This window comes from Rhea pennata, chromosome 4, assembly GCF_028389875.1.
Source record: "Rhea pennata isolate bPtePen1 chromosome 4, bPtePen1.pri, whole genome shotgun sequence".
Taxonomy (NCBI): Eukaryota; Metazoa; Chordata; class Aves; order Rheiformes; family Rheidae; genus Rhea; species Rhea pennata.
In genome coordinates this window covers 59,366,710-59,381,474 of record NC_084666.1, presented here as the reverse complement: position 1 = coordinate 59,381,474, position 14,765 = coordinate 59,366,710, and the positions used below count along the sequence as shown (strand labels likewise).

The window sequence follows — 14,765 nt, the reverse complement described above, 5'->3', positions numbered from 1 at the left end:
CCTTAAAAAGATATTTGAATAATTTTGTCCATGGAACAAAAGAAAGAAAACATCTCAGCAGCTTTAATAACATCTTGAAGTCCCTAAGTCTGTTCTTGGTTATACATATATGATTAAGTCCCATTCATGTCATGGAAACTTGAAAGGTGCACTGTTGCCTTCTCTGCTTAAAGGGTGGATGAAGACTTTGGCTCTTACCTACAGTGAACCACAAGGTATAATATGTTCTCAGAGGAGGCCTCATGGTTTTTACTAGCCAGTTAATTCTAAAGAGGTAGGTGACCACAAATCCTTTTCCCTTATGGGTCCCTGGACTTCCTCACTGGGTGGCCTGCAGAATTGCATACGCTAAGTTATTGTTGCTTTTAATATGGTGACTTGGTTAGTGAGGATTCAGGGAAAATTTGGGATGTTGCAAGTATCCAGTTGGCCTCATAGTTAAGTATAATTGAGTTGTTCAGCAACAACAATTTTGGAGGAAAATTTTAAGAAATTAAAATAGATTTTCTTTTTAAGGTAGTATCCTCTGCCCTCAATGCAATTGATTTTAAATTGGTGAGGTTGTCCTTGCGATTCATTAAGTTGAAAACATTTTTTGTAATTATAATTTGTTTGTTTGGGTTTTTTTTCAGTTTTCTCCTCTATGGTCATCTGGCTAATTTTGAGGTTCGGTTTCCCCTGAAACTGAAAGGGAGAGGGATAAAGCAGGCAAAAAAATATAAAAAGAAAGAAAGAGAAAACTATAAATTAAAAATCTATTTTAAACTGAAAAATCAAAAATGTAAAAGACTGCAATGGGGAGAAAAAAAACAGAATAGAGTGAATCAAAAGCTTGAGAAACAGTGTGGATATTATAAATAAAACTCCCTTCTAGATTTTCTACCATTTAGGCTCAGCAAGCCACAATACTAACTCTGCGATATGGTTCAAAGATGAAAAATGTTTTAGTGTGACTTTCACTATCCCATTCAGGGCTGTGTAAGAAAGATACCAATTTCTATCTAATTCTTAGATTTATATATGTACCTTTTGACAATAAATAGATAATCAAGTGTGCACTTCATTGTTTTTTTCCAGCTTTTTCAGCCTCTTTATTTTAGAAGACCTCTGTGTATGGTTTATGCATTTAAGAGCCTTCCTACCTGCTTTCTACAAACTAGATGAAATGTATCAGTAAGTAACATAATTCTGACATAAAATTAAAATTCTTTGCAGTCAGAAATTATTGCATACATGAATTTACAGTTCTATTTAAACAAACCTATGACTATTATTAAGCCAGTACTAATAGATGGTTAACTCAACAGTTATTAACTTCTGTGTGCTAACAGACAAAAAACATTCGTTTCACATTTGAACTAGGAGTATTGCTATTCATAATTAAATGTTTGTCTGCTCTAATATTGTAGCAGTAGAATAAAGAGCAGCTTTGTGCAAGCCAGGTTATTGATTAGAAGAAAATTGTACTGTGTTAAAACAGCCTTACTCAAACCACCCTTTTGCCACTGAGGAAACAGATGATTTAGTGCAAGGGCTGTCATTACAATGTTCTCAGCATCAGTGAAAATAAATAAGGTCAAATTATTTCATACATGCAGAATATTTTCCACGGATATTCTTGTAATATTAAAATTTAAAAGACCCTTAGGCAAATATTAAAAACATGCACATTTGTTTTGTTGAAATGACACCACTCGTACTGTATGAAGAAGAGAATATTAGCCGTCCAAAACTAGTTACAAAATGGAAGTCATGGCATGTGTAGCAACGGCAATTAAACTGTATGTAATGTGACTGTAATTGAATCTGTCAAAATTCTACTGACAACAGCCAAATTCAGCCAACTTTCCTCTAACATTGCAAATACAGTGGATGCCTCATATCATATCATGATCATAGAGTCTGTTCAAAATACCTTTCACCTTTCAGAGAGTATTTTGATTCTGATCCTACGTAGACTTAACAACTTGGTTACTTCTGACCATCATGAGTAATGCTATAGAGGTCAACTTAAACCTGCCCTTTTGGCATGGAAGCAGAAGAATAATATAATTTTTCTACTTTAATAGAATGATTTTAATGCTTTAATAATATATGTAAATATTTAATTTTTGTATCATCTGATCCAATTAATTCAAGTCAGAATGAAAGACAATTGCTATGTTTGCATTAATGCAAAAGAGAAGACCAGCTCAGTTATTTGAGTGCTCAATCAGAATAATTGCCCTGAAATTATAAATAGGATCAGAAGCTTTTATCTTCTGTGATACACTGTAAAATGTATACATCATAGCATATGTAAAAGAGATTATCTTTGAATTTTGCCTTGATTTTGAGTCTTTCCTTCCTTGACTTTTCCAGGGTGTTTTTTCTTTCATCTCTGCAGTTCATGCATAAATTCACTACATCCTCCCTACATAATGTTCTTCACAAGAATAAAGTGAAAGGAACAGCATCTAGCAAGAAGGTACAAATTTTTAATGCCCTGTAAGGCGTGATCTTCTTCTGTTAATTATAATTAAAACTTGTTGAGCTCTTTAGATAATCCATGTAAAGGTCTTGGAAAGTGCCTGTTTTTATGAACATTAATTGCTTTCAGTGGGACTACTCATTAGGAAAGGTAAGTCTTCCCATCATCAGAGACTAATTATGACAATTGCAAAGCAGAAAGAAGTAGGATTACTTATTATTATTGTTAATGTCTTAATCTTGCTAGTTTTCTAAGCCTAACAGCACATTTTCATGTTTCTTGCTTTTAATCCTTATTAGTATTATGAACATTGTCTAACTTGGAGGGCTTTTTTCTTTTATCCATCCTTCTTTTTCATGTTTTTACCTAAATGCTACCAATTACTGTTTGGTTTTGATATTGCCTTCAGTGGGAAGCCACACTTGGTGAAGATCAAATACCTCAACAACAGTCTACTGTCCTACTCAGGGAACATAATTACTGCTAAACAGCCAGAAGTGGATTGTTAATACTGACTTTACCTAAGGGAAAAACATGGGAGTGTACAGTAACTAAGGAGGGAATATATTATTCATTTTATTTTGGAGCTAGCTAACATTGTGTTTCCAAATTTAGGTGGGCTGTATTCCCTCTGTATTTGGCATTGTTTGAAAGATCAGTGTTGGAGGGATGGAAGAATAAGAGTTCTAATCTTGTAATAGTCCATACTGCATATGGTATACAAGATGTGTAATATTAGGTTCAGCTGTAGATGTTCCATATTTATATTACATATATAAAAGTAATATATCTAAAATTAATAATATATTCTCTATACATTTGAACAAAATACATATACATATATATGTATGTATTTCCTGTGTCTCTGCAGGTCTATATCAGAAAATTTTCTTGTGATGTCCCTGGTGGCTTGATGTGATAATCTGTCATAATGTAACCAAATGAAAAAGAAAAAATGTAAATATAAAATAGAAAACTTTATTCTCCTCAGCTGCTCACTATTGCTTCTAAAACTGAGTGGGCAAGTTAAAGATTCCAAGGGTTCAGCAGCCCAGGCATGAAGTAACTCCTCCTGCCTGAGGTTCTTCTGCCAACTCAGTGCTCCAGGGTAGCAGTTTGACCTGGTCAGTTTGGCTTTAGCAATATGACAAGCTGAAATTTTTTGAATATTAAAATTCCTAAAGACTCATAAAGGTCAGGCTCAGCAGGCAACTCATTTTCCCTTTGTATAATTATAGTTTGCTAATATAAACAGTACTTAATCTCTGAAACAAGACATTTTTCAACTGCCTAAGAATAGAGTACCTTGCTGTGGCCTCTCCCTAGGGCATCAGAGAATAACCTATATGTAAAAAGCAGAATGTTTTGACCACTCCTTCTTGTTGTGGTGCCTGATTAAGGTATTTGCCAACTGCACATAGGATTTTACCGACTGCAGGTTAAGATGTAGTGACCACAAGACCAACTGACATTGTAAACTGAAAAACGGGGAAATTTAATTTCTGCTTTTCCATATGTGCTCTAAGAATAAATAATCTAACCAGAAAAAAAGAAACCAAAGCAATAAAGCATGTATTTTAAATTCAAAAAATAATCCATTTTCTTACACTAACGTGTTCCAAAAAATGATACAATTTAGAAGACATTTTTGTGACCATTGTTTATTACTTGTAATCTAATTGCTGTTGGTTACAGTTGTAAAATATTATACAGTAGTATGTATGCTAAGACTAAGTCTACAAGACCTTATAACTAAATAGAGACAATATATGCAAAGACTGGGAAGGGAAACATGCATGTGTGAAATGGTTAGTAGAAATCATAGGAAAATAAGATGAGGATGGACCTGTCAGTCAGTCCAAGCCCCTGAATGGAAAATGGATCAGAAATAACTAGACCGTTCCTGCTAGAGCGGAATCTAATCTATTCTTTAAATAACAAAACAATCAAAAAAATACCCCCGCCCCCACAATTCCTATTAATATCTAAACTAAATCTCCATTGGTGCTCCCTTCCCCAAGAAGATACCTTGTCCTACCAATGGATAACACAGAGACTGAGTAATAGCAGGTCCTTTTAGAACACCATTTCACATGGTGAGAGACTTATCCTCATGTTCCATCATCTTCTGTATTCTTTTTCCTTCTCCTGGTTCCCTCTTTTCTAATCTAAACAACCTCAGTTTCATTTTTATGCCTATCACATTTCCTAAACCTTTGTTTTTGTTGCTCTTCTCTGTACCATCTTCTGATTTATGCATTCTGTATAAGCAGAATTTCATTTCTTGATGGCCAAGACAGTAAGGAAAATATTAGCATACAGCACAACATTAGTATCACTGTCTTTGTGCAAGTGAACTACTGAAGACTAGTTTCTAAGTATTTTTCTTCAAACAGCTGTATATTCCCTTTGTAGTTTAATCTTGACCATTTCTCCCAATTTCCTTTTGGGACTGTTACTTTCAACTGGCAAAGTCAAAAATTACGAAGTCAAAAACTTCATAATACCATGCAAATTTGCATTGTAATCCTCCCACTATTCTCCAGACCATTTATGAAAGAAAGAAATTAAACTGGGTTAGCATTTGGTCTCTATAAATCTTTGTTGGCCTTTTTTTTAAAAAAAAATCAGCTTACAGCACTGTAGGTGCCTATAAACGGATTGTAATAATTTTTCCAAATGTTTTCCCAGATAGTCAGATTAGAGTGTCTGTACTATGTTTCCTGTGCTGTCTTTTTTGCCTTCTTTTTAAAGATAAGTAAAATGTTTGATGTGGTCCAGTCTTCTGGATCTTCACTGAGCCCAAAGACATGGAAAAGAGCAAACTTAGCCAGGTCACACTGCATTCAAAGGCCAAACCAAGAATAACACAATATGTATCTCCTGATTCCAAATCCACATTATGCCATGCTAGACCCTGAAATCTGTTCAAGCAGTACTAATGTCTTTATACGTCCATCAGTGTCCTTATTATAACAATACAACCAGAGATTTTGGAGAGAGGCTATAAGCTTTGAAAAACTCAGCTGTTATATTTGGCTTACTGACAATGTCCAACATCTTGATTCAAAAGCATGAGGTTAGGCAAGCATTGTGATCAGTTCACGCTTTTAAGAGAACTGCCTTACTGCCTCTGGCGTTCAGCCATGCTACTCTCTAACCAGTCGGCCACGTCAGCGTCTCAGACGCGATTGCAGCTCAGTAAGAGGCCAGATCACAGGGAGTTATGCTGGAGCACACAGCAAACGTGGATTCCAGTGACAACAAGAGTGCCAGCTTGTTTGTGACCACATTAAAAAAAAGGACTCCAGAGTAGAGAAATGAGAGAAGACGTCTGAGCTCTGAGGAAGGAAGCACTGTTGTAAAGAGCAGAAAAAGAGCATGATTTTAGTGAGGGACCTCAGTGATTATTCTTTTACTGGAATCAGGAAGCCTTTCTGTAATTAAGTGAAAAGCTTGTAATGTTCACATACCCATCTCTGTAGGAATTCCTGGAATATTTTTTTTAACATGCAGACGCATGGCTTCTGTTGGCCAGTGGTAAGAGACTGTCCTTGGTTTATTTTTTCACTGGGGACTTCTACACCACACAAGTCTTCTGTTTGACCTTTACATTTTCTTCAGAAGTGAAGAAATTGAAGCCTCCAGAAATACAGAATATGGCACAGCTGCTCTGGAGAAAACCTACACTGCTCTTGAGCACAAGAAGTAGTAAACATCTGGGGATCATTTGAAACTATAGCTGCTCATTCACTATGGAAGACATGAAAGAAGCAGTTAATGTTTCTTTTCTTGGTGGGGGATTGATCTTTATCACCACTTTCTCTAAACTGTATTAATAACAATCACCAGGGACAGGAGAGATATGCATATTTAAAAGGCAGGAGTAGTTGCCCCAGGTCACAGAAGTGAGGGAGGAATTTGACTTGTTTTTGTCCAGATTCAGGAAAATCTTTTGTTTGAAGTAATTTTTGTGCAGACCGAAGCTTTCAGGGATAGATACAAATAAATCAAATTAACACAACAACAAGAGGAAAGAAAAATCCCTCTTGTGAGGCCTCCATAATAAGCTTTTTTTCTCTTGTGCACCGAAAGAACTATAATTCAGATTTTTTGCACCACCTTTAAAATTTTTATTTCAGATGCAACTTTTTAGGAAGGAAATACTTGTTTTCTTTGAATGTTTGGGCTAGTATTTTACTATAGCAGGTGACTGAGGCTGCTTCCAGTCTGTGTAGCCAATAGTTTCCATAGCACCCTAAGGACTGCCCAGGAGCCAGCCAATATGCATTGTTTTGTTTGGGTAGAAACTAAGTGAAGAAGGAGAGGAAAAGGGATGGTATTCTGCAGCCAGACCTGGGGAGATAGCTTGAGTCTACTGGTATTAAATCTCACTGTGAGGATACTTCTTTCCTGTGTGATGGTGATCCTCCCCCAGTGATGTGAAGAATGGTTGGAGAAGTGATATTGACGACAGTATGGACATAGGCCTCTCACAGGCTTTGCATGCAGGAGGCATTTTGAAATGCTGTCCTCTCTTTTGTTGAGGAACAGGGCCTGGAATCTGTGAAGGGGGACTTTGGAGCCCTCACTCCTGTCTTCTCCGAGCAAGCCTAAATCTTTCTCTCTCAGTCCCCGCTGAGCAAAATGAATGCAAAGGGGTGGCATACAGTTCCCTCACAGCTGTTCCTTCTGTTGAATTCCTGCAAATAGTGCAGAGCAAGCTGGCTCAGGAATATCTGCCCATCTGCAGTATCTTCCTTCTGTAAGAGGGAACTAGAGCCTCTAGAAATCTAGAAGCTTCTAGGAATCTAGAGCTTCTAGATCACTGGTATCCCTAGTATGCCCACAATGAGGGTGAATAAGCACAAGAATGGGCTGCCCCAAGGGGCTGTGAAGTTTCCATCCCTGGAAATCCTCAAAACTCAACAGTTCAGGCTCTGAACAACCTGATAGAACTTTGAACTTGATGCTGCTTTGAGTGAGGGGTTGGTCTAGATGACCTCCAGAGACTCCTTCCAATTTAAATTATTCTGTGCTTCAACTTGAAGTGCTAGAAACTGTAAACTTGGCAGTAGATTCAAGCTCAGAAGGATGAGCAGTCCTGCTGGCTGCAGAGGCAAGTTTGTTGGCCAGTAACAGCTGCTTAATCAGAATAACGTCTTCCCCAACCTCTGAGCTCACTAGGCTACATTTCTGCCAGTCTTAAATGAGTTGGTTTTCTTGGTTGGAGATTTCTGAGGACCAAGTACAACCATAAAACATTTTTGAGCTCAGAACGCAGCTACGACTGTAAATGCCTGATAGCACCTGCTCTCCCAACTGTGAGACGCCAAGGATGGCAAAGTCTAGCTCCCTTCCTGAGCTCAAGGAGCAATGAAAGCTGAGCCATCCCTCAGAGTCAAGATCTTGCTCCAGTGAGATGCAGCTGTTCTTCACTTCCAGAAGCTCCTGTCTTCCTTCCTCTTTCAGCTCTCAGAAGATTCACAATGTCCCTCCCTCTTTATTCTTTCCTCCCTCCTTTCCCACAAATTAAGATGGAGCTTTCCTAGTTCTTTCAATACAGAGCCACAAGATCCAAGAGAAAGAGATTTTGGGGATCTTTTACTTTTTCTAAAAGTACATATGAAAATTTGGTTTTATGCTGTTAAATTTTTACTGAGAATTTAAATGAATGGGAAGTGTGAGATATTGCTTTTTTCTGATATAGTGGAGCAATACAAGCGCTGGTGAAAATTTACAATAAAACTTCCTCTATCTGGAAATGGAGATTCAAATTGGGAGATGGAGATTGAATTTCCATCTCAGCAGTCTAACAAAACCTATAGGTCTTTGTTTTCCTTGAGGTGTTCTCATATGAAAGCTTTTCTTTCTTTAACCTTGAGAATGTGGTAATGCCCAGATATAAAAAGCAGTGCAAGATATTAATGAGGTAAGAGACTTTATAAACTTTTTCCCCAGTTCAGTAGGAAGATTCCAAAGCAGCATACTTGAGCCTTGCTCCAACTGTTACACATATTAATGTAGGTAACTTGGTTAAGTCTTCCCACGGTGCTTTGAAAGGTGCCACACCTACCTTGTGTGTATAATAAATTAGTTTGTTTCCTTGTTCACATATTTTTGAGGAGTAGAACTACAAAAGCATTCCTTCCCATTGCACAAAAGCAAAGCCTACACATCATTTTTTATTCTTTCCAAATGGGATATTTCTTTGCTACACCTGGAAAGAATGCCAACATTCTAGCTGATAAAAACTGGATTTCAGTGAAGTCAGAAGGGAATGTGAAATCACTGAAGAAACCCTACATAAACCTAACAGCACAAACTAAGCAAAGGTTCTTGTCTGTCACAGACTAATTGACTAGGATCAACTGTTGCATGTATCACATCTCTCCCTGCTATTCAGAGAATCTTGAGTAAAACAAATTTGTGCCAGAAATAACATATACTTATATATCTGTACATAGATCACAGTGTGGCTTACTCCCTACACACCTCCTCAATTTGCAAGTATTGCCAATGATTTAAGAAGGAAATGCATGCATCTACACTAATGTAAACAGTGTTTGTAAAGTTAGACACCATGCTCATTCATCTTTATTGGGTCACATGTCAGTAAGGGTTTTGTTAAGTGCTCTATTATTTTGAAAGTCAGTTTAATGACTGCATACTGTAAAAGTTAAAGCAATTATATGTAATGCATAATGAACAATATCGCTTCCAAATGTTTGCATGCAACATTTGGAAGTCATGCATGTCAGACTTCAGTTGAAAAAGAAATGAACCCCTCAAGGTTACAGTTTGCTCTTTAGAAGATCCACATGTTGTAACCTCAGAACCTCAAAATATCAGCTGGTTTCTATGCATGATCAGAGCAGTGGAATCTACACCATAAGCTGCCCTTTATTTTCTTGAATATGTCTGGAGCAGTGATAAGATGTGCACTTCTGCTAAATACAGTCAGTATCTGATTTACCTACAAATCTGAATTCATACATTTTTCTTGCAGCATTTCTCATTCTGACATTATTTTTGTCAACGACAAATATGCAAACAAGGAAAATCCTTTTCTAAAATTCATATATGGTTGATGTTCTTATATTACTATTGGCAAAAAATGATACCATTTACAGACACTAAATGAGATCAAGGACCATTGTACTCACATATTGGAAAAGATGGTCTCATATTAAATATTTAAAATCTAAGTATTCTGGACAAATAAAAGAAATGTCTTTAAACCTTTCTAGAAAGAAGAGTAGAAGTGATTGGTCATGATTACCAAGGACATCTTGTCTTAGAAGAACCTCTCAAAAAGGCCAGGCACTCTCTTTCCAGCCCTTCAGCACAGATTTCCACCTCCCACTCATCTTTCCTGTCCTATTTTCTGTATACCTGCTTCCACTGATCTTACTCTCTGCTGCTACCCACTTTACCATACAGAACATTTATCTTCCTCATCATCAGAACTGTAAATTTAAGTTGCCATAGTATACTGAACTCTAGCCATTCTGGAACTGCTTACCTGTCCCTTCCGGCTCACGTTTTCCTTTTCCACAGGAAGTAGCATACAGGAAAGAGATAGGCTAGAAGCAAGGTAAAGCTAAAAGCAAGGATAGTAGCTGCCTCAACTGTCCAGCTTTGAAACGTTTGTATTCAGGATTCACCACTCTGAATACAATCATCACTCAGTTCAGTCAAAGAAAGAATTTTGAATAAAAATTATTAAACATAAAAAGGAACAGTGGGAAGGCCCAGCTGGACTACTCCAGCATCTTCTGGCTGGACTTCTCTGAACTCCTTCTTGGAAGAGGAAGCTGTTTATGTGGGAAATAATAAGGCTTCTGGCCCTGAAGTTTTGAATCCTAATTGAAATGCATTGATCATGATTTTGTTGAGTACTGCAAGGTTCCCTGAAAAAGGGATTTGGGGTTTCTTTTTGTGCCTACGGAGATGTTGTATTCTTGTGTGCTGCGGCAAATCAGCTTGCTGCAAACTTTGCAACTATTCAGTTTAGCTTCCTGTATGTTGCTTAGGAATACGTAATTTAGGTGAATAGACCGACAAATAATGAGACTAAGCATTTGAGTATTACATTTGGAAACAAAACATTTTATATATTTAAACAAAATTCTATATACAAGACTTCATTAGAACATTATAATGTATATATTAATATATACAATTTTAAGTAAAGCTGCCTAACAAGGCAAGCAAATGCTGAAAGAGCTTTTATTTTACTTCTTTGCTTACAGTGTGGTTGGTATAAACTACTTTTGTTAGTTTAATAACAAGGGTGGGAAGAGGCCAAGCACTGGGAGATTAATTTAAAAACTAGCTCAGAAGAATTAGTCACAGGAGAGTAACTTCAGGGTGTCTGGCACATATCAGCATTTTATTTCATTGTAACCAAAATATTGCACATGGATTCATAAAACACATTTGTTGGGTTTCCTTTTAAGTTTCACAGTTTGTTCTTTCTTTTAAAACCTGCGGTAGGTCAGAATTAATGGAAGTAATTTCCTTTGCTAATGACCTCAAATATACTCATTTTAGAACTGTAGTAGAGGCCTTTTAAAGAAAGGGTAGGAGGATCTTCTTGAATTATCAATATAATGCATGAAATAACACTTCTAAGTGTCTACATTAGTATTAAAAACTGCTTAAACCTCAACAAGTATGTTTAAAACACTGCAAAATGTATTTAGTGTTCATAGGTGAAACATTATACATTTATATGGAGAAACTCTTTGTACAACGATACAAACATCCATCTGAATCTTACGTGAGATTATGAAAGATACAGTGGCTAGAGGAATATAGCGGAAACTTAATCACAATTTTTGTATTAGTTGTCACTCATATTTTGCTAGTAAATCTCTCTCCCTGTTGACAGAGAGGAAGAAATATCATAATCCACTTTTAAGCAATATTTTTTGGTTGCATAAGCTGGTTGCTTGCTTTCTGTATTTTGAAGTGTGCAGCAGGGTAATATAAAAATTTGTCAATGTTCTTGGCATGAACTGAATCGGTAATTTTGGGGGCTGTATATCTGGGTAAAGCATGCGTACCCTTGGACAACTGGAAGGCATTTTCAGAGTACAAAGTTACTTTACTGGGGTCTTATGTCCATTTAAGTCACAAATTTAAGTAATTTACAGAGAAGTTAGGTGTGTTTTTCTTTCTTTCTTTCCTTTTTTTTTTTTTTTTACTTTTGTTTTAATATTTTTTTAATATTTAGGGCATGTCATCATTGCTAACAGGATTCAGACTAAGAGCCAGTAAATTCCACAGACCTATAGGCCAGAAGTAGATCAGGCACAAAAATAGAATCGCATTTCTCTTGAATGAGCCTGCACATTTAGTTCATCTTTATGCTGTCTTTATGCTTTTAGATATTCTTAAAAAAAAAAAAAAATGAGTCTGTGGAGTGAGGCTATGCCAGAACAGTATTTTGTATTGCCTGGCTACAGCAATTTTGAGCTTGTATTAGGTGGAGTTCCATGGAGTTCACTCCATGAAGTGGAGTTTCTTATTTGGTCCATGACACTTAAGAGGGAAGAATTGCGTGGGGAGGCTACCCAGGTAATGGACATTTATTCATCATCCATTTGGACATTATTGCATGGATTATTTATCTTCAGTGATGGAGAAGATACAAAATTCCGGGTACAGCTGACCTGTTAGCAGCAGCACTTCTGCTAGCTCAGCAGGGCAGACAATGTGATTTCAAGGCTAATATTCAGGCCACCCTGTTAAAGCAATCTCTGATGAGAAGAGGTGAGAATGGGCCACCACAGACTGCTTAATTCAAGCAGACTATGTCATAAATTAGAAGTCAAAATAAGCATTTTTCTCCTAGTCAGGAGAGTCTCAGTGTGATAGGTGTACTGTGGCGATGAAAATGCTGTATATTTCAAACACTGTAGTCTCCCTTTTCCTTCACCCCAAATGGCAGCTTCAGATTTCATCAAGGCCACATCAACACTTCATCTTTCTGAGAAAGATTAATAGTGTGCCATAAAGTTTCCTGTGTGTCTGCCTCTATCTGAGGCGCCTTTAAAACCTTATCTTCTCAGTAGGACTTTTTTTTTAAACAACAGTAAGGGTTTGCCCCCCTGACCTCAGCCAGGCTCTTTCCACAGTCAGAGCAGCTTGTTTTCTGCATGGGTGTAGTACCTCACTTCAGAGGTGGCTGCTTTTTAATTATTTTGGTAGTTTGTGAAGGGAAGAACTAGATAAGGGTAAGGTGTACAGTGAGATCTCTTTCAGAAGTAATGACAGGTAAGTAAACTCTTTGCTCTATGATTGAAGGCAATCACAGGCTTTAACAGGAACTGATGTCCACATGAGTGGACATTTATGAAAAAAATCCATCCCAGCACCGTTGGGTTATTTGAGTATAAACAGGAAGAAAACACATCTCCCTTTCTTTTCCTCCTTTTTTCTTCCATAGGGTTTTCTACTTAAACATGATAGAAAAGAAATGTTTCACCTCCATTTTCCAAGTGTGGAGGTGTCAATAGACTCTTTCCCTGCTGCGGATGTTAAAAGCATGGAAATACTGTTTCTGCTTTGTATCTATAACATTTTCATTTCTGGCATGTGCACAAAGACTTGGTCTATTTATTTTAAGGTACAGGCCTGTTTACATAGTTCCACCAGAACTTGGTTTAATGATATGCCTTTTTGATTCATCTGCAAAACAAAACATCTTTTTTATGTGTTTGTACAAATGACTTTAAATGATTGGAAAGTGAAATGTCATGTAAATTCTTTTTTGCCTTTTTTTTGGGGGGGGGGCTTTCTTTTTGCCAGTGACATTTTTCTGAATCATCCATTTTAAAGGACTGGCAAGATTTTTCACATGTTTCTGGACAGTGCAACAAAGAGTGTTTTTCCTATAAATACATTTGCTCTGGGGTGCTTTGTAAAGGCACCATCCTGAGGCAGCGTGTTTTAAGATGGTGGCTTTCTAGTGCAGGCAAAGTGCTACTGCAAGGCCTATGGCAAGGTCTGATATGTTAAGAGCACAGCTCTGATTTTAGAAAGTTTATTTCTTCTTTTCAAGCAAAGCACATATCCCACCCTGGCATCCTAAGTAAAATCATTTCAAATATTCCTTTGAATGAACCAACTGCATGCAGAACCAGTTACTATATATTAAATAAGCTTATTATTTCTGATGAAGGCCTGATCATAATCCTGGAAACTTCACTACTTTTCAATTGGCCTTCTTCAAATCTGGAAGGAATATAAATAAAACCTGTGATGAACAGAAAATTTGTACTTCCTTGTCAAGCGTTTTCACAAGAGCAGAGCAAGTCAGTCCAACTGCAGTATCCTAGGTCTTCCTATGCCTGCAATGTTCCCAGCTTTGATTTCTGCTGTATATTCCTCAAAAAAAAATAATAATAATAGCAGGTGTGGGGTCAAGCTTTGACGCCAGAGGATTTTGAGTATGAGAATGTACTTTCTGTCCCACAGTTCTGAGATGCAGCCAGTGCCGCTAGGCTGGAGCACAATGTCCTGAACCCTTGTGGGGACGCTCGCGGGAATGTCATCGGTTGCTCCAGGAGCTGTTCATTTGTGTCCCACAAAGACCCACAGACTCGCAGTACACAAACAGATATAGCAAAGACGGGACTACGCAGAACAGCATCAAAGGGGCCTTTTTGTGTGAATATGGACAACGCTATAAAACTAACCCTGTGTTAACCTACCGAAGAATAGACAACAAGAATTCTGAATGCCATAATATAGAGAGATGTATGAAAGCGGGAAAACATATACAAAAGTAGGCAGATTGAATAAAACTATTTATCTTTAAGCCACACAAGTCATGGTAATTAAATTAGGTCAGGCTGGCTATAAAGCTACAAAAAGCAGGCTGTAACTAATTTAGAAAGAGACAGAGAAGACCTGAAAAGAAAATAGATTGACAGCCTCCTATTTTTTTTTTTAATCTAATCAAGGCAACAAAACTTAAGAAAGAGGAAGAAGAAAAAAAAAAAGACTTGATTTATCAAGATTTTCTCTCAACTTTAAACCATCAGAATAGACAAAAGCACCCAGTCACATCTTTGATGAAGGTTTTCACATTGTTATGTGTTAACTGAGGGCTACATGCATTCAGATTCCTCCTCATCCATGAGAAAAACAGAAAAAAAAGCCATAAAGTTCAAAAAAAATGGAAAGTATAACAAAGATTAAAACTGATCAGAGCTTTGTCAATGCAGTATCACTAAACTGAATCATTCTGAGCATCCTTATCATGTGCTTTGAAGAAAAGATT

The 14,765-nt window shown here is 37.0% G+C and overlaps 1 long non-coding RNA gene across 1 annotated transcript in view; it reads left to right on the top strand.

The window, feature by feature from the left end:
- The first annotated feature begins 1,096 nt into the window (after positions 1-1,096).
- Positions 1,097-14,765, top strand: part of LOC134140456 (uncharacterized) — a 33,799-nt gene continuing 20,130 nt past the window's right edge. The window contains exons 1-2 of the long non-coding RNA XR_009958403.1: positions 1,097-1,173; positions 2,362-2,467. This is a non-coding gene — a long non-coding RNA (uncharacterized LOC134140456). The remainder of the gene's footprint in view (positions 1,174-2,361; positions 2,468-14,765) is intronic.